Here is a 23948-nt window from a genome sequence, read left to right on the forward strand (position 1 = left end):
AGCTTCCTGAGGCTTTTAATCATTTTGACGAGCAACCACAGTTAATAATACACTTTCTACTGCCATCCAATATGCACGCATGTGTGTGTGCGTGCACACACACACACACACACACTGAAAGTTTCAAGAAAGAGTACTTTCCCTAACTATGTAGGATAAACCCAGATATTTATTTTTTCTCCCTTCCCATCCCCTCCCCTCCCCACCTCCTCTCTTTTTCATTTTTAAAAAATGTTGGATTATGTCCACTACATTGATTTCATGACCCATGAATGCTTTGTGGTCTATGGTTTGAAAACCTCTTCTCCAATCCAGCTGCTCAGCCAGAATCTTCATCCCTGACGTGAGTCCTATATTTGCACACCCCTGGGAAGGGAAGTTCCTGCCTCTGAAGGTAAGAGGCTTCATTGTTGAGCAGCATTATTGTTAGAAGGTCCTCCTTTCTCTTAAGCGAAACGAGTCCCCCATCACTTCCTCTTTGGTTCCCTTCCACCTGCTGCTCTCTAGCTGCACGCTATCAAGCAGTCGCCTCACGTCACTGGGTTTCACTTCCTCCCCTGCTCCCACACATACGCGCCCACAGAAGTGCATGGAGCCTAAAAGTCCATTATCAAAGCCACTTTTGGGGGTTAAGGCCTTGATCTTCACCCGTCATTTCCCATTATTGTATTTGTTTGTTTTCATGGGGCTGGGGGTCACTAGAGCCAATCCACCCATGTGGCTGAAGTCTTCAGTTCCTGGAACAGAGAAGTTGTTGGGATTTGTGGGATGTCAAAGAATCTGGAGGGGTGGTGGGAGAGCGGTGCTAGTGATGTCAGGGACCCGGATGCCACAGAGGGGTCCAGCCAGGGTCCTCAGTTGGTCTTGGCACACAGCAACCTGAGGGGCCTCCTACCCCCTGCCTCATGCCTGCTACCTCTGGGACAAGTTTGCGTCCCCTCACCCCTGGAGGCCAAGGGCATGTGGCAGCACAGGCCACATATTTAGCAGGCCCTGTGCAAACTGAGAATGCAGGGTCCCGTGTTCCAAAAGTATTAAGTGTTTCAAGGCGGTGACAGAAGAGCAGTAAATCAAGTGTGAGCCCTGTGTGTACAGGCCCTGTGCAACTGCAGGGCTCGTACACCCACGATTATCAACCCTGGCACTTTGCCTGGGAGGCAGGCTCAGCAGACAAGGTGGACGAGGCCTGGGCTTGGGCTGGGACTCCAGAGTGCAGGAAGTGAAACCAGGCCCGTGGATATTCAAGGAACAAGGTCCTTAGAGATCACTGGGCCCAAACCCCTCCAACTGTAGAACCTGGGAACCCAAAGATCACATGAAAACTGGTGGCAGAGCCAGATCCCAACCTCAGCCCTGGGACCCTCCCCCTCTGTCCTCTCCATCCTTTCTGAAGTTGGTCTCATCCTATGCAGTGTCTGTGGTTATTTACATGCTTACAACTTGCAAGTTTCCAACCCCTTTCCCCACTGTCCCTCTTTCTTGCCCAGGCTCTAGACTCCTCTAGACTCCCGTGTCCAACTGTCCACAACAGCAATGGCCTCTTGCTTTTTCTCCTCCTTTGCCTCTTCCTTGACCCTCTCCTACCATCCTCATCACAGCCACCAGAGTGGGAGTTTTTAACTTACAAATTGGATCCCCGCACACCTCTGCGCACTGATGTGTTGCACACGGATTGCAATCTCACCTCTTTACCATGGCCTACAATGTCAGGCCCTGTGGTTTCTCTCATGATTGTCTGCTTCTCCCTCTGCAAGTGACCTTGCTGTTGATCAGAAGCCCCAGCTCATACCTGCCCCGCAGGGTGGGTCCTCTTCCCCAAGGTCCCCCACGGCCCCAGCCTCTCCTCCCTTTGTCCAGGTCTCAGCTCACACACCCCTTCCCCTGAGGTCTGGTCTTCCTATGCACTGTCCCAAACACACGCCCTCCCTCTCTCTCCCACCTTCTTTACTTTCCTTCATAGTGTTAACTCTCCTGAATCACGCTGTACATCTGCTCCTTTGTTTTCAGCCTCCTGTCTAGAACGTAGCTTCCTTGAGGGTGGAGACCTGTCCTGCTCAGTTGCTCGGTGCCTTGAAGGGCACCTGGCATATAGCTGGTACTCTACTAAGAGTTGTAGGAATGAACAAACTGCTAATGAAACGAATTCATTCAGCAAACGTGTGTTCAGAGGCCATTCTGTGTCACGTGCTGTGCTGGGCACTGAGGATTCCGACATGGAGCCAGTGGACAAGAAGGGGTCCCTGCCCTCAAGGAGTCGGGTGACTGTCTTGGGGAGAGACGGAGCTTTGTTTGGAGGAGGCAGCGTGACATGAGTGGTTGTCTAAGCTGAGTCTGAGCCCCTCTAACAGGTGGTGATGGTGAAAGATCATGGGTCCTTGCAGCAAGAGGTTGAATTTTAGGGACCATGCATGCCCCTTTCTGAAGAGCTAGGGCCTCTCTGCCCCTCTCTGGTCCCTCAGCCCATTAGGCCAGGGCTGCGCTGGAGCTCACACTCATGATGAGGGCTCCTGGGGGCCCGGGACCCCTAAGAGGTGGAGCTTGCAGCCTGGGGGACATCCGTGTCCTGTGGCACTGGAATCAGGAAGAAGATGACTTGGCTCCACTCAGAGGAAACTGAGCCTCCCCCAGTGGTCATATGGTCCAGCCTGAGTGAGCCCTGTGGGTACCTTGGCCTCCTTGGACCACCCCCGAGAGGACTCCAATCTCCCCACTTCTCTCAAGGCAGGCAGTCCATGGCTACCCAGCCCCTGCAACCCAGCCCTGGTGTCACCAGTCTCCTCCTTCCATGCAGATGGTGTGACTGAAGCTGAAGGGCAGATGCAGGGGCCCTTGAAGGCAAAATCACTTCCTCCAGGAAGCCGTCTCTGCTTTCTCTTTGGTAGTGCTTCCTCCTTTTCCTTATCCCCATGGCACACATTTCCTCTTTGTTTATTTATCCAAGCATCCATCCATCTATCCATCAATCAACAAACATTCATTGAGCACCTACTATGCTCTCAGCACTTACAGTAGTGAACAAGAACATAGCCCCTGCCCTCGCAGAGCTTACTGCCTAATGAGGGATATTATGCAACTGGTTGCTAATTAAAAATTAAATTACAGCTGTGATAAATGCTATGCAAGAGAAGTACCTGAACTTCACTGTAGGAAGGCTTTCCTGAGGAAGGAACATTTCACCCAAGACCATGCTGTCCAATGTGGCAGTTGAGCCCAGCCAGTCCGGAGAAACTGAAGTTTTAATTGTACTTAGTGTTAATTACTTAAACATTTAAAAAACTGAAGCAGTGTAATATATATATTTTCTGTTAATCACAACTTTATTGTTTGGGTAGGACTACATTTCACTGTAACTGTGAAGACCAAAGGAAAAAATAAGGTAATAATACAACAGTATTTTTATCTTTATTTATTTAAATTTTTGAATTTTATTTTATTTATTTTTTTATACAGCAGATTGTTATTAGTCATCAATTTTATACACATCAGTGTATACATGTCAATCCCAATTGCCCAATTCATCACACCACCCCCCCAACCCCCGCAGCTGTCCCCCCTTGGTGTCCATATGTTTGTTCTCTACATCCGTGTCTAAATTCCTGCCCTGCAAACCGGTTCATCTGTACCATTTTTCTAGGTTCCACTTATATGCGTTAATATACGATATTTGTTTTTCTCTTTCTGACTTACTTCACTTTGTATGACAGTCTCTAGATCCATCCATGTCTCAACAAATGACCCAATTTTGTTCCTTTTTATGGCTGAGTAACATTCCATTGTATATATGTACCATATCTTCTTTATCCATTCATCTGTCGATGGGCATTTAGGTTGCTTCCATGACCTGGCTATTGTAAACAGTGCTGCGATGAATACTGAGGTGCATGTGTCTTTTTGAATTATGGTTTTCTCTGGGTATATGCCCATAATGGGATTGCTGGATCATATGGTAATTTTATTTTTAGTTTTTTAAAGAACCTCCATACTGTTCTCCATAGTGGCTGTATCAATTTACATTCCCACCAACAGTGCAAGAGGGTTCTCTTTTCTCCACACCCTCTCCAGCATTTATTGTTTGTAGATTTTTTGATGAAGCCCATTCTAACTGGTGTGAGGTGATATCTCACTGTAGTTTTGATTTGCATTTCTCTAATAATTAGTGATGTTGAGCAGCTTTTCATGTGATTCTTGGCCATCTGTATGTCTTCTTTGGAGAAATGTCTATTTAGGTCTTCTGCCCATTTCTGGATTGGGTTGTTTGGTTTTCTAATATTGAGCTGCATGAGCTGTTTATATATTTTGGAGATTAATCCTTTGTCCATTGATTCATTTGCAAATATTTTCTCCCATTCTGAGGGTTGTCTTTTCATCTTCTTTATGGTTTCCTTTGTGGTGCAAAAGCTTTGAAGTGTCATTAGGTCCCATTTCTCTAGTTTTGTTTTTATTTCCATTACTCTAGGAGGTGGATCAAAAAAGATCTTGCTGTGATTTATGTCAAAGAGTGTTCTTCCTATGTTTTTCTCTAAGAGTTTTATAGTGTCTGGTCTTATATTTAGGTCTCTAATCAATTTTGAGTTTATTTTTGTATATGGTGTTAAGGAGTTCTAATTTCATTCCTTTACATGTAGGTGTCCAGTTTTCCCAGAACCACTTATTGAAGAGACTGTCTTTTCACCATTTTATATCCTTACCTCCTTTGTCATAGATTAGTTGACCATAGGTGCATGGGTCTACCTCTGGGCTTTCTATCTTGTTCCATTGATCTATGTTTCTGTTTTTGTGCCAGTACCATATTGTCTTGATTACTGTAGCTTTGTAGCATTGTCTGAAGTCAGGGAGTCTGATTCCTCCAGCTCCGTTTTTTTCCCTCAAGACTGCTTTGGCTATTTGGGGTCTTTTGTGTCTCCATACAAAATTTAAGATTTTTTGTTCTAGTTCGGTAAAAAATGCCATTGGTAATTTGATAGGGTTTCCATTGAATATGTAGATTGCTTTGGTTACTATAGTCATTTTCACAATATTGATTCTTCCCATCCAAGAACATGGTATATCTCTCCATCTGTTGGTATTATCTTTAATTTCTTTTATCAGTGTCTTATAGTTTTCTGCACACAGGTCTTTTGTCTCCCTAGGTAGGTTTATTCCTAGGTATTTTATTCTTTTTGTTTCAGTGGCAAATGGGAGTGTTTCCTTAATTTCTCTTTCAGATTTTTCATCATTAGTGTATAGGAATGCAAGAGATTTCTGTGCATTAATTTTGTATCCTGCAACTTTACCAAATTCATTGATTAGCTCTAGTAGTTTTCTGGTGGCATGTTTAGGATTCTCTATGTATAGTATCATGTCATCTGCAAACAGTGACTGTTTTACTTCTTCTTTTCCAATTTGTATTCCTTTTATTTCTTTTTCTTCTCTGATTGCCGCATAAAGGACTTCCAAAACTATGTTGAATAATAGTGGTGAGAGTGGACATCCTTGTCTTGTCCCTGAACTTAGAGGAAATGCTTTCAGTTTTTCACCATTGAGAATGATGTTTGCTGTGGGTATGTCGTATATGGCCTTTATTATGTTGAGGTAGGTTCCCTCTATGCCCACTTTCTGGAGAGTTTTTATGATAAATGGGTGTGGAACTTTGTCAAAAGCTTTTTCTGCATCTATTGAGATGATCATATGGTTTTTATTCTTCAATTTGTTAATATAGTGTATCACATTGATTGATTTGCATATATTGAAGAATCCTTGCATCCCTGGGATAAATCCCACTTGATCGTGGTGTATGATACTTTTAATGTGTTGTTGGATTCTGTTTCCTAGTATTTTGTTGAGGATTTTTGCATCTCTATTCATCAGTGATATTGGTCTGTAATTTTCTTTTTTTGTAGTATCTTTGTCTGGTTTTGGTATCAGGGTGATGGTGGCCTCATAGAATGAGTTTGGGAGTTTTCCTTCCTCCGCAATTATTTTGGAAGAGTTTGAGAAGGATGAGTGTTAGCTCTCCTCTAAATGTTTGAGGGAATTCACCTGTGAAACCATCTGGTCCTGGACTTTTGTTTGTTGGAAATTTTTTTTTTTTTTTTTTTTTTTTTTTTGCGGTACGTGGGCCTCTCACCGTTGTGGCCTCTCCCGTTGAGGAGCCCAGGCTCCGACGCGCAGGCCCAGCGGCCATGGCTCACGGGCCCAGCCGCTCCGCGGCATGTGGGATCCTCCCGGACCGGGGCACGAACCCGCGTCCCCGGCATCGGCAGGCGGACTCCCAACCACTGCGCCACCAGGGAAGCCCTGTTGGAAAATTTTTAATCACAGTTTCAATTTCATTACTTGTGATTGGTCTGTTCATATTTTCTATTTCATCCTGGTTCAGTCTTGGAAGGTTATACCTTTCTAAGAATTTGTCCATTTCTTCCAGGTTGTCCATTTCATCGGCATACAGTTGCTTGTAGTAGTCTCTTAGGATGCTTTGTATTTCTGCAGTGTCTGTTGTAACTTCTCCTTTTTCATTTCTAATTTTATTGATTTGAGTCCTCTCCCTCTTTTTCTTGATGAGTCTGGCTAATGGTTTATCAATTTTGTTTATCTTCTGTAAGAACCAGCTTTTAGTTTTATTGATCTTTGCTATCATTTTCTTTGTTTCTATTTCATTTATTTCTGCTCTGATCTTTATGATTTCTTTCCTTTTGATAACTTTGGGCTTTGTTTGTTCTTCTTTCTCTAGTTCCTTTAGGTGTACGGTTAGATTGTTTATTTGAGATGTTTCTTGTTTCTTGAGGTAGGCTTGTATTGCTATAAACTTCCCTCTTAGAACTGCTTTTGCTGCATCCCATAGCTTTTGGATCATTGTGTTTTCATTGTCATTTGTTTCTAGGTATTTTTTGATTTCCTCTTTTAATACTTCAGTGATCTCTTGGTTATTAAGTAGTGTGTTGTTTAGCCTCCATGTGTTTGTATTTTTTACAGATTTTTTCCTATAATTGATATATTGTCTCATAGCGTTGTGATCAGAAAAGATACTTGATATGATTTCAGTTTTCTTAAATTTACCAAGGCTTGATTTGTGACCCAAGATCTGATCTATCCTGGAGAATGTTCCATGAGCACTTGAGAAGACAGTGTATTCCATTGTTTTTGGATGGAATGTCCTATAAATATCAATTAAGTCCATCTTGTTTAATGTATCATTTAAAGCTTGTGTTTCCTTATTTATTTTCATTTTGGATGACCTGTCCATTGGTGAAAGTTGGGTGTTAAAGTCCCCTACTATGATTGTGTTACTGTCAATTTCCCCTGTTGTGGCTGTTAGCATTTGCCTTATGTATTCAGGTGCTCCTATATTGGGTGCATAAATATTTACAATTGTTCTGTCTTCTTCTTGGATTGATCCCTTGATCATTATGTAGTGTCCTTCTTTGTCTCTTGTAATAGTTTTTATTTTAAAGTCTATTTGTCTGATATGAGAATTGCTATTCCAGCTTTCTTTTGATTTCCATTTGCATGGAATATCTTTTTCCATGCCCTCACTTTCAGTCTGTATGTGTCCCTAGGTCTGAAGTGGGTGTCTTGTAGACAGCATATAAATGGGTCTTGTTTTGTATCCATTCAGCAAGCCTGTGTCTTTCGGTTGGAGCATTTAATCCTTTTACTTTAAGGTAATTATCGATATGTATGCTCTTATTACCATTTTCTGAATTGTTTTGGGTTTGTTCTTATCGGTCCTTTTCTTCTCTTGTGTTTCCCACTTAGGGAAGTTCCTTTAGCATTTTTTGTAGAGCTGGTTTGGTGGTGCTGAATTCTCTTAGCTTTTGCTTGTCTCTAAAGCTTTTGATTTCTCCATTGAATTTGAATGAGATCCTTGCCCGGTAGAGTAATCTTGGTTGTAGGTTCTTCCCTTTCATCACTTTAAATATGTCATGCCACTCCCTTCTGCCTTGCAAAGTTTCTGCTGAGAAATCAGCTGTTAACCTTATTGGAGTTCCCTTGTATGTTATTTGTCGTTTTTCCCTTGCTGCTTTCAATAATTTTTCTTTGTCTTTAATTTTTGCCAGTTTGATTACTATGTGTCTCAGTGTTTTTCTCCTTGGTTTTACCCTGTATGGACTCTCTGCGCTTCCTGGACTTGGGTGGCTATTTCCTTTCCCATGTTAAGCAAGTTTTCGATTATAATCTCTTCAAATATTTTCTCTGGTCCTTTCTCTCTCTCTTCTCCTTCTGGGACCCCTATAATGCAAATGTTGTTGCGTTTAATGTTGTCCCAGAGGTCTCTTAGGCTGTCTTCATTTCTTTTCATTCTTTTTTCTTTATTCTGTTCCACAGCAGGGAATTCCACCATTCTGTCTTCCAGGTCACTTATCCGTTCTTCTGCCCCAGCTATTCTGCTATTGATTCCTTCTAGTGTAGTTTTCATTTCAGTTATTTTATTGTTCATCTCTGTTTCTTTGTCCATTATTTCTTCTAAGTCTTTGTTAAACATTTCTTGCATCTTCTCAATCTTTGCCTCCATTCTTTTTCCAAGGTCCTGGATCATCTTTGCTATCATTAATCTGAATTCTTTTTCTGGAAGGTTGCCTATCTCCACTTCATTTAGTTGTTTCTCTGGGGTTTTATCTTGTTCCTTCATCTGGTACATAGCCCTCTGCCTTTTCATCTTGTCTATCTTTCTGTGAATGTGGTTTTTGTTCCACAGGCTGCAGGATTGTAGTTCTTCTTGCTTCTGCTGTCTGCCCTCTGGTGGATGAGGCTATCTAAGAGGCTTGTGTAAGTTTCCTGATGGGAGGGACTGGTGGTGGGTAGAGTAGCTGACTGTTGCTCTGGTGGGCAGAGCTCAGTAAAACTTTAATCCGTTTGAGTGCTGTTGGTGGGGCTGGGTACCCTCCTTGTTTGTTGTTTGGCCTGAGGCAACCCAACACTAGAGCCTACCTGGGCTCTTTGGTGGGGCTAATGGCAGACTCTGGGAGGGCTCACACCAAGGAGTACTTCCCAGAACTTCTGCTGCCAGTGTCCTTGTCCCCATGGTGAGCCACAGCCACTCTGACCTCTGCAGGCGACTCTCCAACACTAGCAGGTAGGTCTGGTTCAGTCTCCCCTTGGGGTCACTGCTCCTTCCCCTGGGTCCCGATGCACACACTTCTTTGTGTGTGCCCTCCAAGAGTGGAGTCTCTGTTTCCCCCAGTCCTGCTGAAGTCCTGCAATCAAATCCCACTAGCCTTCAAAGTCTGATTCTCTAGGAATTCCTCCTCCCGTTGCCAGGCCCCCAGTTTGGGAAGCCTGACGTGAGGCTCAGAACCTTCACTCCAGTGGGTGGACTTCTGTGGTATAAGTGTTCTCCAGTCTGTGAGTTACCCACTCAGCAGTTATGGGATTTGATTTTACTGAGGTTGTGCCCCTCCTACCATCTCATTGTGGCTTCTCTTTTGTCTTTGGATGTGGGGTATCTTTTTTGGTGAGTTCCAGTGTCTTCCTGTCAATGATTATCCAGCAGCTAGTTGTGATCTACCACAGTATTTTTATATTGCTTACATGTTGAAATGATACAATTTCAGATGTTGAGTTAAATAAAATATAATCTGTTAAAATTTATTTCACGTGTTACTTTTTACTTTTCCAACGTGGCACTAGAAAATCTAAAACTCCCTACCTGGCTCACACAGTATTTCCAGGGACAGAGCTGAGCTAAGAGCAGACAGGCATGTGGAGGGTATGGAGATGGAGGGGTCACATTTCTTAGGTTGGAGACTCTTATTTAGCTCCTATTTTGTGCTTAGCACTTTAGACCTTATCTGAATTAGACTCAAACAGTCACGGGTAGATATCATTCGACTCTTGCTACAGATAAGGAAACTGAGGCCCGGGTTTGACCAAGGTCCAGGGGCTGGTGGGACCACTTACTTCACTGCACTGTCTGAACTTTGCAGGAGTGTCACCCTGACCTGGTTTTACTTGTGTACATTGGCTCTGTCACATTTCTCCTGCCTGCCTATCTCTGTCTCTCTGGCAGAGCCCACTGCTTTTGGACACTTGCTCTGTAATTGTTGAATGAATGGGTGACCAGGGATGAATAACTTTATCAAACTTTTAGGGAAAAGTTATTGTGTGAAAGCCCAGTTCAAGCTAGGCTGCTTCCAAAGGCCAACCTTCCATCTAGTGTAATATCAACATCATACCCTCCTTCCCTCACCACGGCCCGGTGCTTCCGCCCAGTCCCTGCTGAGGAATCTGGAAGGGGTGCAGTGAAGAGTTCTTCCATTCCTCCTCCCATCTCTGAATCAGGTCCCAGGTGTGGATCGTTTGGCAGGCCCTTTGTGCGTGCATCAGAGACAGTCAGAGCCCAGGCCAGAGGCTGCAGACGCCTCCCAACTGGAAACCTCAGGTCTCCCTGAGGGTTTGGGGTTTTGGAAGGAGACCTGGGTCACAGTGGCCACTTCTCTCGCTGCAGCTCAAACCACTGCTCCAGGTCTGGGGATGGGTGGGTGGCCAGGACCTGCGAGGTCCGCCCCAGGCTGTCAGGAGACCAGGCAGTGGTTCCTGGGCTCATGTGGAGCCTCATCCAGGGCTTGAAGCGAGCATATTCCAGGGATGCTGGGAGCCTCCTGCCATGACTGCCACACCTGGGCAGGTGCTGGGCACCCTCCTGCTCACCTTTTTGCTAAGGCTCACAGGTGAGTCGGAGTGCTACCCACAGAGACCCTCAGAAAGGGCAGGGATTACCAAACCCAGCCACCTCGTGCTGCAGGGGAGGAGTAGCTACGCTGTTTGCCTGCCTGCCAGGGTGCTTGTTTCATGCCTTTTCCTCAGTGTGGACCTTGTGGATAATGGGGATGATGGGAGCTTTGGGGGTCAAGAGATGGAATATGTGACATGAAGGTAAGGGGCTGGGGGGAGGTCAGGGAATGAAAGAGGAGCACCGCCCCACCCAGTATCTCTGATGTCAGCTCTGGTCTGGGTGGCTACCAGGTCTAGTTCAGAGAGGGTGTGGGGGCGCAAAGACAGAGGGACCAAGAAGCCCCCTGAGTGATGGAGCCTCTGGCATCGTGAAAAGAGTGCTGGACCCACAGTCAGGTGGACATGCTTAACATCCCTCCTTGGCCACTCACAGGCTGTGTGACCTTGTGCAAGTCACTAAACCTCTCTGAGTCTCTGCTTCTTCTGGAAAGTGAGGCAATAATACCAGCCTCCCACAGTTGGTATGCAGATGAAAATGAGCACATGCCCCTGAGAGTATTTTTTTTTTTTTTTTTTTTGCGGTATGCGGGCCTCTCACTGTTGTGGCCTCTCCCGTTGCGGAACACAGGCTCCGGACACGCAGGCTCAGCGGCCATGGCTCACAGGCCCAGCCGCTCCGCGGCATGTGGGATCTTCCGAGACCGGGGCATGAACCTGTGTCCCCTGCATCGGCAGGCGGACTCTCAACCACTGCGCCACCAGGGAAACACTCTGAGAGTGTTTTATGGTCCACAGGGTGTGGTGTGCGGGAGGGGAGATGATTACCACTAGGATTTACTCAGAGGAGAGCATGATGCAGAGCTGTGTGCTAAGGGGACAGGCTCCCACGGCTTCCTGAACTGCGCTCCATCATCTGTCACCCTGTGCTGTTGCTGCTGGTTTATTTCCCCACCCCCTCCCCCCAGCACGGGTCCTGTATGATACATCTCTGTGTCCTCAGTACCCAGTTCACACACTGGCACAGAGAAGGGGCTCAGCGAATGTAGTGAAGACTTGGAGAGGTCCCTGCTCTCAGATCTCTGTAGTCTGTCCTGATGGGGAGGGAAGAGTCTAGTCCTGCAGTTGTCAGGATGACTCTAGGAGATAGGTCCTAGGTTAGGAGGAGAAGTACTCTGGCCTCACCCTAGCTTGTGAGGGTGGATGAAGCTGCCCCCAGTGCAGCGAGCCCCCTGTCACTGGAAGTGAACAAGCAGAGGATGGAGGCCCAATGGGGTGATAACCGGAAGGCCCTGAGGACGAGGGCCAGCCATGCCTGCCCGCAGTGATTCTTGGCTTCTCACTTATGTCCAAAATGGAAATCTTGATTCCTCACCAAACCTCACCCAACCCAACCTGGTCCATTTAGCCCCATCTCAAAACCTAGAACCACCATCTACCCAAATGCTCAAGAGGAAAACCTAGGAATCATTTATCCATAGTTCATTCTGTGCCTTGGCTCCCCTCCAGTCCATCACGAGTCTTGCTGGCTGTATCTTCCAAATGTACCTCAAAGGGGTCCCTCCCTTTCTCACCACCCTGGTCCAGGTACCATCACCTCACACCTGGAGCTCTGTGCTGCCTCCTCGTTGGCTTCCCTTCCCCCAGGTTGCCACCCTCCTTTCCATTCTCCACACAGCAGCCCCAATTATCTTCTAAAACATGCCAGTGAGACCAGCTTGCTCCTCTGTTTAGAATCTCTGATGGCTTCCCATCACACTCAGAAAGGAATTAAGAGCATCCCCATGTCCCGCAGGCTCTTCCCCATCTGGACCTCTCCGCCCATGATGCGGAGGTCCTACAGACATCTCAGTTTCTCAAGCCAACCAAGCTCTGCCAGCCCGAGGTGCTTCTCACCTGCTGTTCCCACTTTCTAGAATGTTATTCCCCTGCCCTGGCCCATGTCTGGCTCCTATCTGTTCCTCAGTTTCAGCTCAAGATGTCACCTCCTCCAGGAATCCTTCTCATACCGCCTTTCCAGAATAAGTCGTCCAGGCATTTCCTATGTCTGCACTCCTTGAGTTTCCCTGAGGTCACTGAGGCCCAGTTGCAGTTCTGTATTTGCTTGTTTACTTGTTAGCATCTGTTTATATGCTCCCCGAGGCTGCAGCCAGACCGGGCACATAGTAAGTCCCCAGGGCTGCACACACCACGGCGCCTCTTTCCAGCTGCTGCTGTGGGACGCGGCGGGCTCTCAGCGCGCAGTCACAGCCATCTCTTTCCTAGACGGGCAGCCCTTCATCTCTCTGGCAGGCCCGGCTCACAGGACAACCCCTGGGAATCCGGTGCCTTTCAACTGCACCGCTGACTCCTTCGGCTCCTCAGACTTCAATGTCACCTGGATGAAGGACAGAGATGAGCATCCAGCCTCAGCTCAGCACCTGGTGACCGGCGACAAAGGCAATTACTCCATCACCAGTAAGGTGTGGAGACACTGTCCCAAGACGTCTTGTCGGAGATGACCTGCGAAGTCACGCACGGGGTCCTGGCAGAGCTCTGCGGAAGAGCACGAACCTCTCTGAATGCTCCAAGCTGTGGAGGCGGAAGGCTGGGTGGGGGCATCGCTATCCTGGATCGACTTTCAGAGTCTTTTGCCCGAAGCCCCCCTTGGACTTCCAGTGGGAAATTGGAATTCCGCCTTGCCGTGGCTGATCCCACTGTAGAGTTGTTAAAGATACAGGTTCCAGAGGCCCCCATGTGGCTTTAGTCCCGACTGTACCACTTCACAATCAATGTGATCTTCGGTAAGTTAACCTCTTTGTGCCTCAATTTCCCCTTAGAATGAGAATAAAATTATCACCTACCTTGTAGGTTTCATGTGAGTATTAAATGAGCTATTTCTTGTAAAGCACGTAGAACACTGCCTGACACTCAGTAAGTTGTTTGTGTATATTTGATTTTATTATTATTATCTGGACTAAGCGTCCATTCCAAACATCTTTGTTTTATTAATATCATTACTATTTTTAATTTTAAATATGTATTTAAAGGGGCTATTCAACACAAATGAATTAATTCATCCATTCATCCACAATATCTACTGTGTGTCAGGCACTGTTCTTGGTGCTAGGGATATAGAAATGAATAAAAATAAGTCATTGTTCTCATGGAAATTATAGTTTATAATTCTTAAAATAATATTTCATGATATGAAATATTTCAAATGCACAGGAAATAGCATAGCAGACACCATGTACCCCTACCCATATTTAATGAATGCTAACACTTAGCTCTCTTTGCCTTACATTGAGCATACAAGAAAAATTTATTTCTTTTTCAAAAAAGGTAACTGATTTAAGAATGAAAGCTCTAGGGTTGGTTCCTGGGAGAGAAAGACATAGAGGGCAGGCAGATAGGGGTAATTTCAACAGATGTTCCCTTCTGTTTCTCTGTCCAGTGGTCCCCACCCCGAAGATCACCACCACGAAGCCCTCTGGAATGCAAATCCATGTGCATTAGAGAGTGAATCTCCTGTGCCATGTGAGCCACTTCTATCCATCCCAGCTGCACCTCACCTGGATGGAGTACCCATGCACGACACAGACCATGAAGTCCCCTCAGGTTATCAGAAGCCCAGACGAGACCTACACTCTGGAGCATACCTGGCAGGCAGAGACCATGCTGGACAGCAGCAAGTTTGACTGCTGGGTGGTCCAGGATGAACAGCCCCCAGTCCAAGCCAACACCACCCTGTGGGCCCAGGGTGGGAAAAGGTGGGTGCAGCTTCTTGCCCAGCCCCTCTGGGCAGCCAGGCTGGAAACACCTGCCATCTGCCTGGGGTGCAGACAGCAGTAGGTCAGGGACTCAGGGCAGCAAGGGATGAAGGTGAAGGAAGGGAGGATGCCCTGGGGTTGTGATAAAACTCAAGCCTTCATCCCCAAGTTCCATTCCCACCTCCCCTCTATCCTCCTCAAGAAGGAGTAGGACTTCCCCAATGCCATGAACTCTTCAGATGGAAAGTTCTCTTGACTGCAGGAAAAGGCAAAGATTAAGGAGAGATGGGCACCAAAATCCCTTCCAGGAAAGCTCTAATCAAGACTGGTTCAGCTGAGAGTTTCTGGAGTTCAATTTTAAAGAGAGGTCAGAATTCTTGACAGGATTGCCTGGGAAGCAGGGAGGGTGCAGGTGCAGGATTCTCATTCTCTCTGCTACTGAGTTTGCTCTCTCTCACTTCTTTCTCAGTCTCTTTTTTCTCTCTTCTCCCCTCCTCTGTCCCTCATTTTCCTTCTGCTTCTTCTCTTTCTCACCCCCACCCTATCCAAATCAGATTCTATCTCCTCCTATCTACCTTTTGTGTCCTAGATAACATTCTCCACTAGGGAGAGCTGCCCACCAGCAGTTCAGACCTTGAGGACGGATCTTTCCTTGGTCCAGCTGGAATCAGCTTGGGAGAGTGAATGACTGGGCCAGAAGGGATGAATTGGGGAGAGGAGGAGAGGTGGAGAGATAGGAGTATTAGAATTGGCCAGACATGGACCAGCCAAGGGTGAGCTAGAGTATGGACTGAGCTCTCCAGAACCACAGGAAGTGGGTTAGGACAACTCCCTACAGGCAGCGTGAGCTTCTGGGCCTGCAGCATGTATTACAGCCCAAGCCACCACCAGCAAAAGGGTAGACAGGATGCTGGGCTGCAAAACCACACATCTTCACAACAGGAGCATTGAGCCTGCATTCTATTTCTCCCTGAAAGAACTGGCCTTTTCTGCCTGCTCTAAGAATTCTCAGGGGCAATGAACCCACTACCTTTCAACTTCTCAGTGCCTTTTTTTGTGTGTGTGTCTAGAAGAAATAAGAAAAACGTCCACCCAGCGGGATATATAGATCTGTGTGAAAAATTACAGACTGGTCCTTTCTGATCCGAAGCAAGTTACACTATTTCTTTATTGACTCATGCTGAGATTTTTCTCTCTGTCTTACTTTTCTCCTTTGCCTGCATGCATGTATCTGTCCCACTGTTGCAAGGTTAGCCCCGTGAGAGCATCACTTTGATACTACCACTCCCCTGTGTGGTGTTTGATGTGCCTTGTGATCTGCAGCGGGGAAACTTCTTTTTCTGACGTCAGACCCCCTTCTGTTCATTGTTAATGTGTCTTTGCAGCAACACCTTCTCAGCCTGACCCCTAAAGCCCTTCTTCAGCTCTCACCCCTTACACACTCCCACCTCTGTGCTTCTGGTCATGTTTGCTGACACCTGTAGAGCACTTACTGTGTGACAGGCATCCTCACATATGTTGTTTGATGTTTGACAGCCAGGATAGGCAGCAGAGGGACCAGGTCTCAGGGGTCTCAAATAGCAGAGCGTGGATTAGAAGACAGGGCTGTCTGTTCACAATTCAATGTGTTTTCTGTATTTTTTCCTCCATCCTGTCTAAGAATACAAATCTTAGTGTTATCTCAAGTCTTTTGCAAATCCCCCTCTTAAATGCTCTGTATTCATAATTATTTCTTCCTGAATTGTCGTGTCTGCCCACATCATTCAGTTCTCACCATTGACTCTGAAACTATGGGGCCTCTTGCAAGTCCCTACAGGGGTTTTTGTCCATTTATGCGTCTCCTCCGTGCTGAGACCCTCACAGACCTGAAGCAGATACTGGCTCTTAAGTTCGGTCGTGGCCAGACTTTGGAGTCAAATGGATCAGTGTCACCTGGCGGAGCTGCCACGGGCCATCTGGGACCTCAGGCAAAGCACTGCTCTTTCTGAGCTCAGTTACCTCCTCTGAGCAATGAGGACTGTTATGCCCACCAGGTGGGGACCAGCTGGGACTCCTTCCCTTGACCCCTGCTTGGCATCCAGACATTGGAACGCACAGTGGGTGCTCTGTAATGACTGATGGCAGTCTTCATGATGCCTAGACCATGCTGGGTTGCAAGCAGGAAATGACTGAAGTTCACTGATTATTATGAAGAAGCTATGGAGAAATAGAGGCAGCTGTGATGTAACAGAAAGAGCCCTTGACTTGGTCTGGGGTTGGAATGTGAGTTCTGTTTACTGTGAGGGACTTGGGTGAGGTACTAACCCACTCAGCCTTTCCCCCTCTAACATTAGAAATATGATTAATAACAATTCTTTAGGTGGTGGTTGTGAGTATTGGATGACGATAGTTATCATTTATAGAGTGATCACCATGTGTCTTATATTCTTTACTAGTTACTGTATGTAATTTATTAATTAACTCTGAGAATTAAGAATCAGCCCCATTTTACAGATGAGAAAACTGAGGCTTAGAGAGTTGAGTTGTCCAGGCTTATGCAGTAGAGGGGCTGGGAATGCAAACTTGGGCTGAGTGTGACCCCAAAGCCTGTGGTCCTACCCTGTCTCTGTGCTGTTCTGGGAGCAGTGAGACACTCTTCCCTGTCCAGGGACTGAGGACAGAGCTGAGCCTGGTCACTGAGCACAGACCCTGGGTCCTTACTTCCTGGCTAAGAACCCTGGCTCTACTGACCAGCTGTGGATCTTGGACAAGGTACTTAGGGTCTGGGCCTTAGTGTCTTCGTCTGTGAAATGGGGATAGGAGTAGCTCCCTCCTCTTAGGGCTGCAGTGAGAACTTGGTGGGATAGGTCTCAGAGTCTGTAAGCAGGGTTGTGGGATGTGGGTGTTGGCTCTGAGGTGTGGTTGGGAGTCGGACTCCTTACAAACTGCTGTGGTCCCTGTAGCTTCTTGTCTGGCCTCTGACATCAGCTTCATAACTGAACTGTCAGAATGTAAACTTTAAAGCCTATGGAAGGGGAGGCAATGGGTCTTCTCCACGGTGATGCTGAGGATTTGTTCTCACTGAGTTCGGGCTCCTCTGCATCCTCTCACAGGTGGGGTCTCTCCTACAGGCAGGAGCAGACACGCTTATGCCCTGCAAGGCCCCCTTCAGTGATCTGAGCCGGGCAGAAGCATCCAACTGACCTTCATGTTCTCTGGATTCTGCACATGTCAGGTTACTGTGAACTGCATTAAAAACACCCACCAGGGCTTCCCTGGTGGCGCAGTGGTTGAGAGTCCGCCTGCCGATACAGGGAACGTGGGTTCGTGCCCCGGTCCGGGAAGATCCCACATGCCGCGGGGCGGCTAGGCCCGTGAGCCACGGCCGCTGAGCCTGCGCATCCGGAGCCTGTGCTCCGCAACGGGAGAGGCCACAACAGTGAGAGGCCTGCGTACCGCAAAAAAAAAAAAAAAAACCACCCACCAGCGATTAAAGCCCCGGACTAGCGTCTACCTTACTGGAGACACCTACAATGTGACCAGAAGTGTGCTCGTCTCTCTGCAGGCTGACAACGTGTACTCCCTTGTCCTCTGCCAAGTCAAGCACAGGTCCACACTGGTTTCCCAGAAAACCATCCAGCTAGACCAGTACCTCCGTGATAAGGACATTCTCTTTGTCCAGACGGGTTAGTGCAGAGTTGGGCTTGAAGTTTCTGAACCTTAGTTTCCTCGACTGATAAATGGGATATCCCTCACTTTGTTGTGGCAAGAATTCAGTGAAATGATACTGGTAAAGTAATTAACACATCTCTTGCTCATTAACCACAGAGAAGTGACAATTGTTATTTGTCTTTATAATTAATATTCACATCACTTCTCAGAACTCAGTTTCTTCAGCTGTAAAATGGAGAAAAAATATCTTCTGGGAATTTAATTTTATTATCATAATTTTTTTATATGAAGAGGATTTAAAACCCTTTGTGAATGTCTAAATTTTAGATGCAAGGATGATTTTTTTTATCTTTACTCATATCTGGGTAAAGGCCTAATTTTCCATCAGTTTTTTTTTAATTGATTTTGATTTTCTTGGCCTAGATCAATACTTGACTGGTCTGCAAATCACATTATATGAAAGCCCTTCATAGTGTACCTAGTAGGAATCTTAGTGATCATCTCATTGTTTACAACTCTAAAGCCCAGAGAAGGCAAGTGAGTTGTCCAAGGCTGCACAGCAGTAACATTAGTTCCTTAAATATTTATAGGACTTTAAAGTTTACAAAATATTTTCCTCATTTTTTTGCTATTATTGTGGAGGGAAACACATCATTTTATATGGATAAAATATTGATACTAATGACTCAAATGAGCACAGCACACTGTCAATATACACATCTGTACGGATTGGCTTATTTAATGTGTACAACTGCCCTGTACTGCTTATCGCATTCATGGTTTATAGAAGGAAACTGAGGTTGTAGAAAGTGAAGTCTGCCCGAGGCTGTGAAGCTGGTGAGTGAGAGACCTTTTGACATGAATTCAGGCTCTGACTGCTATTCACCAGCTGTGGGACCTCCTGCTTGTTTTTTAAGTTCTCTGAGTCTCAGTATCTTTGAGTGTAAAATAGGAAAATGATCATTCAGGGCATATTTTTATATAATTCCCTGGAGTTAGGACAATTGTTTGGAGAAGTAAAAGTCATAGATAATAAAAATATTAACAAACAAATTGATTATTTATAAATTAGCTCCCTCATTAAACCCTCCCTGCTCAACACTTCCTGCATCTCAGGTTGGGTTTCCCATCATGGAAATAACTTTCTGGGTGTCTTTCTTTGTGTTTCCCTGGAGGCACAGCCTGAAACTAGGTCTTGGGTGCAGGTGGTTGTGAGGCTGGGATAAGAGATGGAGCTAGTGAGACAGGGAATAAGGGACACCCCAGAATGGGTATTATTGAACTGGGTGCCCCTGTGGGTGACTGAGGCTCAGTGCCACTGGGGACCTTCTGAGGAACTCTGTAGACTCTTCCTCAGGATTGTCCATGGAGGGGGGAGGCTGGGATGTGCCTGCATGGGCTGCATGGCATTTCACGATTGTGGAGAACTCCTGAGGCAGAGTATTGCGGAAGAGCTTCAGGAATCTGAGATAGAAGGTGGCACCACCCAGCACTGCTGCCCTGAGATCAGGTGGCTGCAGGAGGTGGTGTGGCGCCCAGAAACCCTCTGCTCTAGGGGGTGGGTCTTTCCTTGATTGAAATGTGGCAAACCTCAGACCACATTGTACAATTAGAATCCATATCCATTGCTAAGTGAAATCAGAAACTTGGCAAAGTGTATTTCAAGTAATTGATGTAAATGATATTTTAGAACTGCTGGGATCCCAAGTGAATCTTCCCACATTTAAAGATGAAACAAGAAAGAAAAAAATCTATGATCATAATGATCCTGCGGGCACTTCAAAAGATAACATTTTGATGAAAAGAGGCCCCTTAAAATTGATAGAACAGTTAAATAATTTCAAATAATTTTTCAAAATTACCTTTTAAATTAAATTTTATTTATTTATTTATTTATTTTTAACATCTTTATTGGAGTATAATTGCTTTACAATGGTGTGTTAGTTTCTGCTTTATAACAAAATTAATCAGCTATACATATACATATATCCCCATATCTCTTCCCTCTTGCATCTCCCACCCTCACGCCCTCCCTATCCCACCCCTCTAGGTGGTCACAAATCACCTAGCTGATCTCCCTGTGCTAGGCTAGCTGCTTCCCACTAGCTGTCAGTTTTCCATTTGGTAGTGTATATATGTCCATGCCACTCTCTCACTTTGTCCCAGCTTACCCTTCCCCCTCCCCATGTCCTCAAGTCCATTCTCTAGTAGGTCTGCATCTTTATTCCTGTCCTGCCCCTAGGTTCTTCATGACCGTTTTTTTTTCTTTTTTTTAGATTCCATATATATGTGTTAGCATACTGTATTTGTTTTTCTCTTTCTGACTTACTTCACTCTGTATGACAGACTCTAGATCGATCCACCTCACTACAAATAGCTCAATTTCATTTCTTTTTATGGCTGAGTAACAGTCCATTGTATATATATGCCACATTGTCTTTATCCATTCACCTGTCGATGGACACTTAGGTTGCTTCCATGTCCTGGCTATTGTAAATAGAGCTGCAAAGAACATTGTGGTACATGACTCTTTTTGAATTATGGATTTCTCAGGGTATATGCCCAGTAGTGGGATTCCTGTGTCTTATGGTAGTTCTATTTTTGGTTTTTTAAGGAACCTCCATACTGTTCTCCATAGTGGCCATATCAATTTACATTCCCACTAACAGTGCAAGAGGGTTCCCTTTTCTCCACACCACCTCCAGCATTTATTGCTTGTAGATTTTTTGATGACGGCTATTCTGACTGGTGTGAGATGATATCTCATTGTAGTTTTGATTTGCATTTCTCTAATGATTCATGATGTTGAGCATTCTTTCATGTGTTTGTTGGCAATCTATATTACTTCTTTGGAGAAATGTCTATTTAGGTCTTCTGCCCATTTTTGGATTGGTTTATTTGTTTTTTTGATATTGAGCTGCATGAGCTGCTTGTAAATTTTGGAGATTAATCCTTTGTCAGTTGCTTCATTTGCAAATAGTTTCTCTCACTCTGACGGTTGTCTTTTGGTCTTGTTTATGGTTTCCTTTGCTGTGCAAAAGCTTTTAAGTTTCACTAGGTCCCATTTGTTTATTTTTGTTTTTTTTCCATTTCTCTAGGAGGTGGGTCCAAAAGGATATTGCTGTGATTTATGTCATGGAGTGTTCTGCCTAAATTTTCCTCTAAGAGTTTGATAGTGTCTGGCCTTACATTTAGGTCTTTAATCCATTTTGAGTTTATTTTTGTGTATGGTGTTAGGGGGTGTTCTAATTTCATTCTTTTACATGTCCAATTTTCACAGCACCAATTATTGAAGAGGCTGTCTTTTCTCCATTGTATATTCTTGCTTCCTTTATCAAAGATAAGGTGAGCATATGTGCGTGGGTTTAACTCTGGGCTTTCTATCCTGTTCCATTGATCTATATTTCTGTTTTTGTGGCAATACCATACTGTCTTGATTACTGTAGCTTTGTAGTATAGTCCAAAGTCAGGGAGCCTGATTCCACCAGCTACGTTTTTCTTTCTCAAGATTGCTTTGGCTATTCAGGGTCTTTTATGTTTCCATACAAATTGTGAAATTTTTTGTTCTTGTTCTGTGAAAAATGCCATTGGTACTTTGATAGGGATTGCATTGAATCTGTAGATTGCTTTGGATAGTATAGTCATTTTAACAATGTTGATTCTTCCAACCCAAGAACATGTTATATCTCTCCATCTATTTGTATCATGTTTAATTTCTTTCATCAGTGTCTTATAGTTTTGTGCATACAGGTCTTTTGTCTCCTTAGGTAGGTTTATTCCTAGGTATTTTGCTCTTTTTGTTGCAATGGTAAGTGGGAGTGTTTCCTTAATTTCGCTTTCATATTTTTCATCATTAGTGTATAGGAATGCAAGACATTTCTGTGCATTATTTTTGTATCCTGCAACTTTACCAAATTCATTGATTAGCTCTAGTAAATAGTTTTTCTGGTAGCATCTTTAGGATTCTCTATGTATAGTATCATGTCATCTGCAAACAGTGACAGCTTTACTTCTTCTTTTCCAATTTGGATTCCTTTTATTTCCTTTTTCTTCTCTGATTGCTATAGCTAAAACTTCCAAAACAATGTTGAATAATAGTGGTGAGAGTGAGCATCCTTGTCTTGTTCCTGATCTTAGTGGAAATGGTTTCAATTTTTCACCATTGAGGAAGATATTGGCTGTGGGTTTGTCATATATGGCCTTTATTATGTTGAGGTAAGTTACCTCTATGCCTACTTTCTGGAGAGTTTTTATCATAAATCAGTGTTGATTTTTTTCAGAAGCTTTCTCTTCGTCTATTGAGATGATCTTTTTTTTTTTTTTTTTTTTTTTGTGGTACGCGGGACTCTCACTGTTGTGGCCTCTCCCGTTGCAGAGCACAGGCTCTGGACGCGCAGGCTCAGTGGCCATGGTTCACAGGCCTAGCCACTCCACGGTATGTGGGATCATCCCGGACTGGGGCACAAACCCGTGTCCCCTGCATTGGCAGGTGGACTCTCAACCACTGCACCACCAGGGAAGCCCTGTCGAAGATTTTTAATCACAGCCTCAATTTCAGTGCTTGTGATACGTCTGTTTATATTTTCTATTTCTTCCTGGTTCAGTCTCGGAAGGTTGTGCTTTTGTAAGAATTTGTCCATTTCTTCCAGGTTGTCCATTATATTGGCATAGAATTGCTTGTAGTAATCTCTCATGATCCTTTGTATTTCTGCAGTGTCAGTTGTTACTTCTCTTTTTTCATTTCTCATTCTACTGATTTGAGTCTTCTCCCTTTTTTCTTGATGAGTCTGGCTAATGGTTTATCAAATTTTTATCTTCTCAAAGAACCAGCTTTTAGTTTTATTGATCTTTGCTATTGTTTCCTTCATTTCTTTTTCATTTATTTCTGATGTGACCTTTATGATTTCTTTGCTTCTGCTAACTTTGGGTTTTCTTTGTTCTTCTTCCTCTAATTGCTTTAGGTGTAAGTTACATTGTTTGAGATGTTTCTTGTTTCTTAAGGTAGGATTGTATTGGTATAAACTTCCCTCTTAGAACTGCTTTTGCTGCATCCCATAGGTTTTGGGTCATCATATTTTCATTGTCATTTGTTTCTAGGTATTTTTTGATTTCCTCTTTGATTTCTTCAGCGATCTCTTGGTCATTAAGTAGTGTGTTGTTTATCCTCCATGTGTTTGTATTTTTTACAGATTGTTTCGTGTAAGTGATATCTAGTCTCATAGCGTTGTGGTCAGAAAAGATAGTTGATACAATTTCAGTTTTCTTAAATTTACCAAGGCTTGATTTGTGACCCAAGATATGATCTATCCTGGAGAATGGTTCATGAGCACTTGAGGTGAAAGTGTATTCTGTTGGTTTTGGATGGAATGTCCTATAAATATCAATTAAGTCCATCTTGTTTAATGTATCATTTAAAGTTTGTGTTCCCTTATTTATTTTCATTTTGGATGATCTGTCCATTGGTGAAGGTGGGGTGTTAAAGTCCCCTACTATGTTGTGTTACTGTCGATTTCCCCTTTTATGGCTGTTAGTATTTGCCTTATGTATTGAGGTGCTCCTATATTGGGTGCATAGATATTTACAATTGTTATATCTTCTTCTTGGACTGATCCCTTTATCATTATGTACTGTCCTTCTTTGTCTCTTGTAATAGTCTTTATTTTAAAGTCTATTTTGTCTGATACGAGAACTGCTACTCCAGCTTTCTTTCAATTTCCATTTGCATAGAATATCTTTTTCCATCCCCTCACTTTCAGTCTGTATGTGTCCCTAGGTCTGAAGTGGGTCTCTTGTAGATGGCATATGTATGGGTCCTGTTTGTGTATCCATTCAGCCAGTCTATGTCTTTTGGTTGGAGCATTTAATCCATTTACATTTAAGGTAATTATCCATATGTAT

The sequence above is a fragment of the Globicephala melas genome, chromosome 15, assembly GCF_963455315.2.
Source record: "Globicephala melas chromosome 15, mGloMel1.2, whole genome shotgun sequence".
NCBI lineage: Eukaryota > Metazoa > Chordata > Mammalia > Artiodactyla > Delphinidae > Globicephala > Globicephala melas.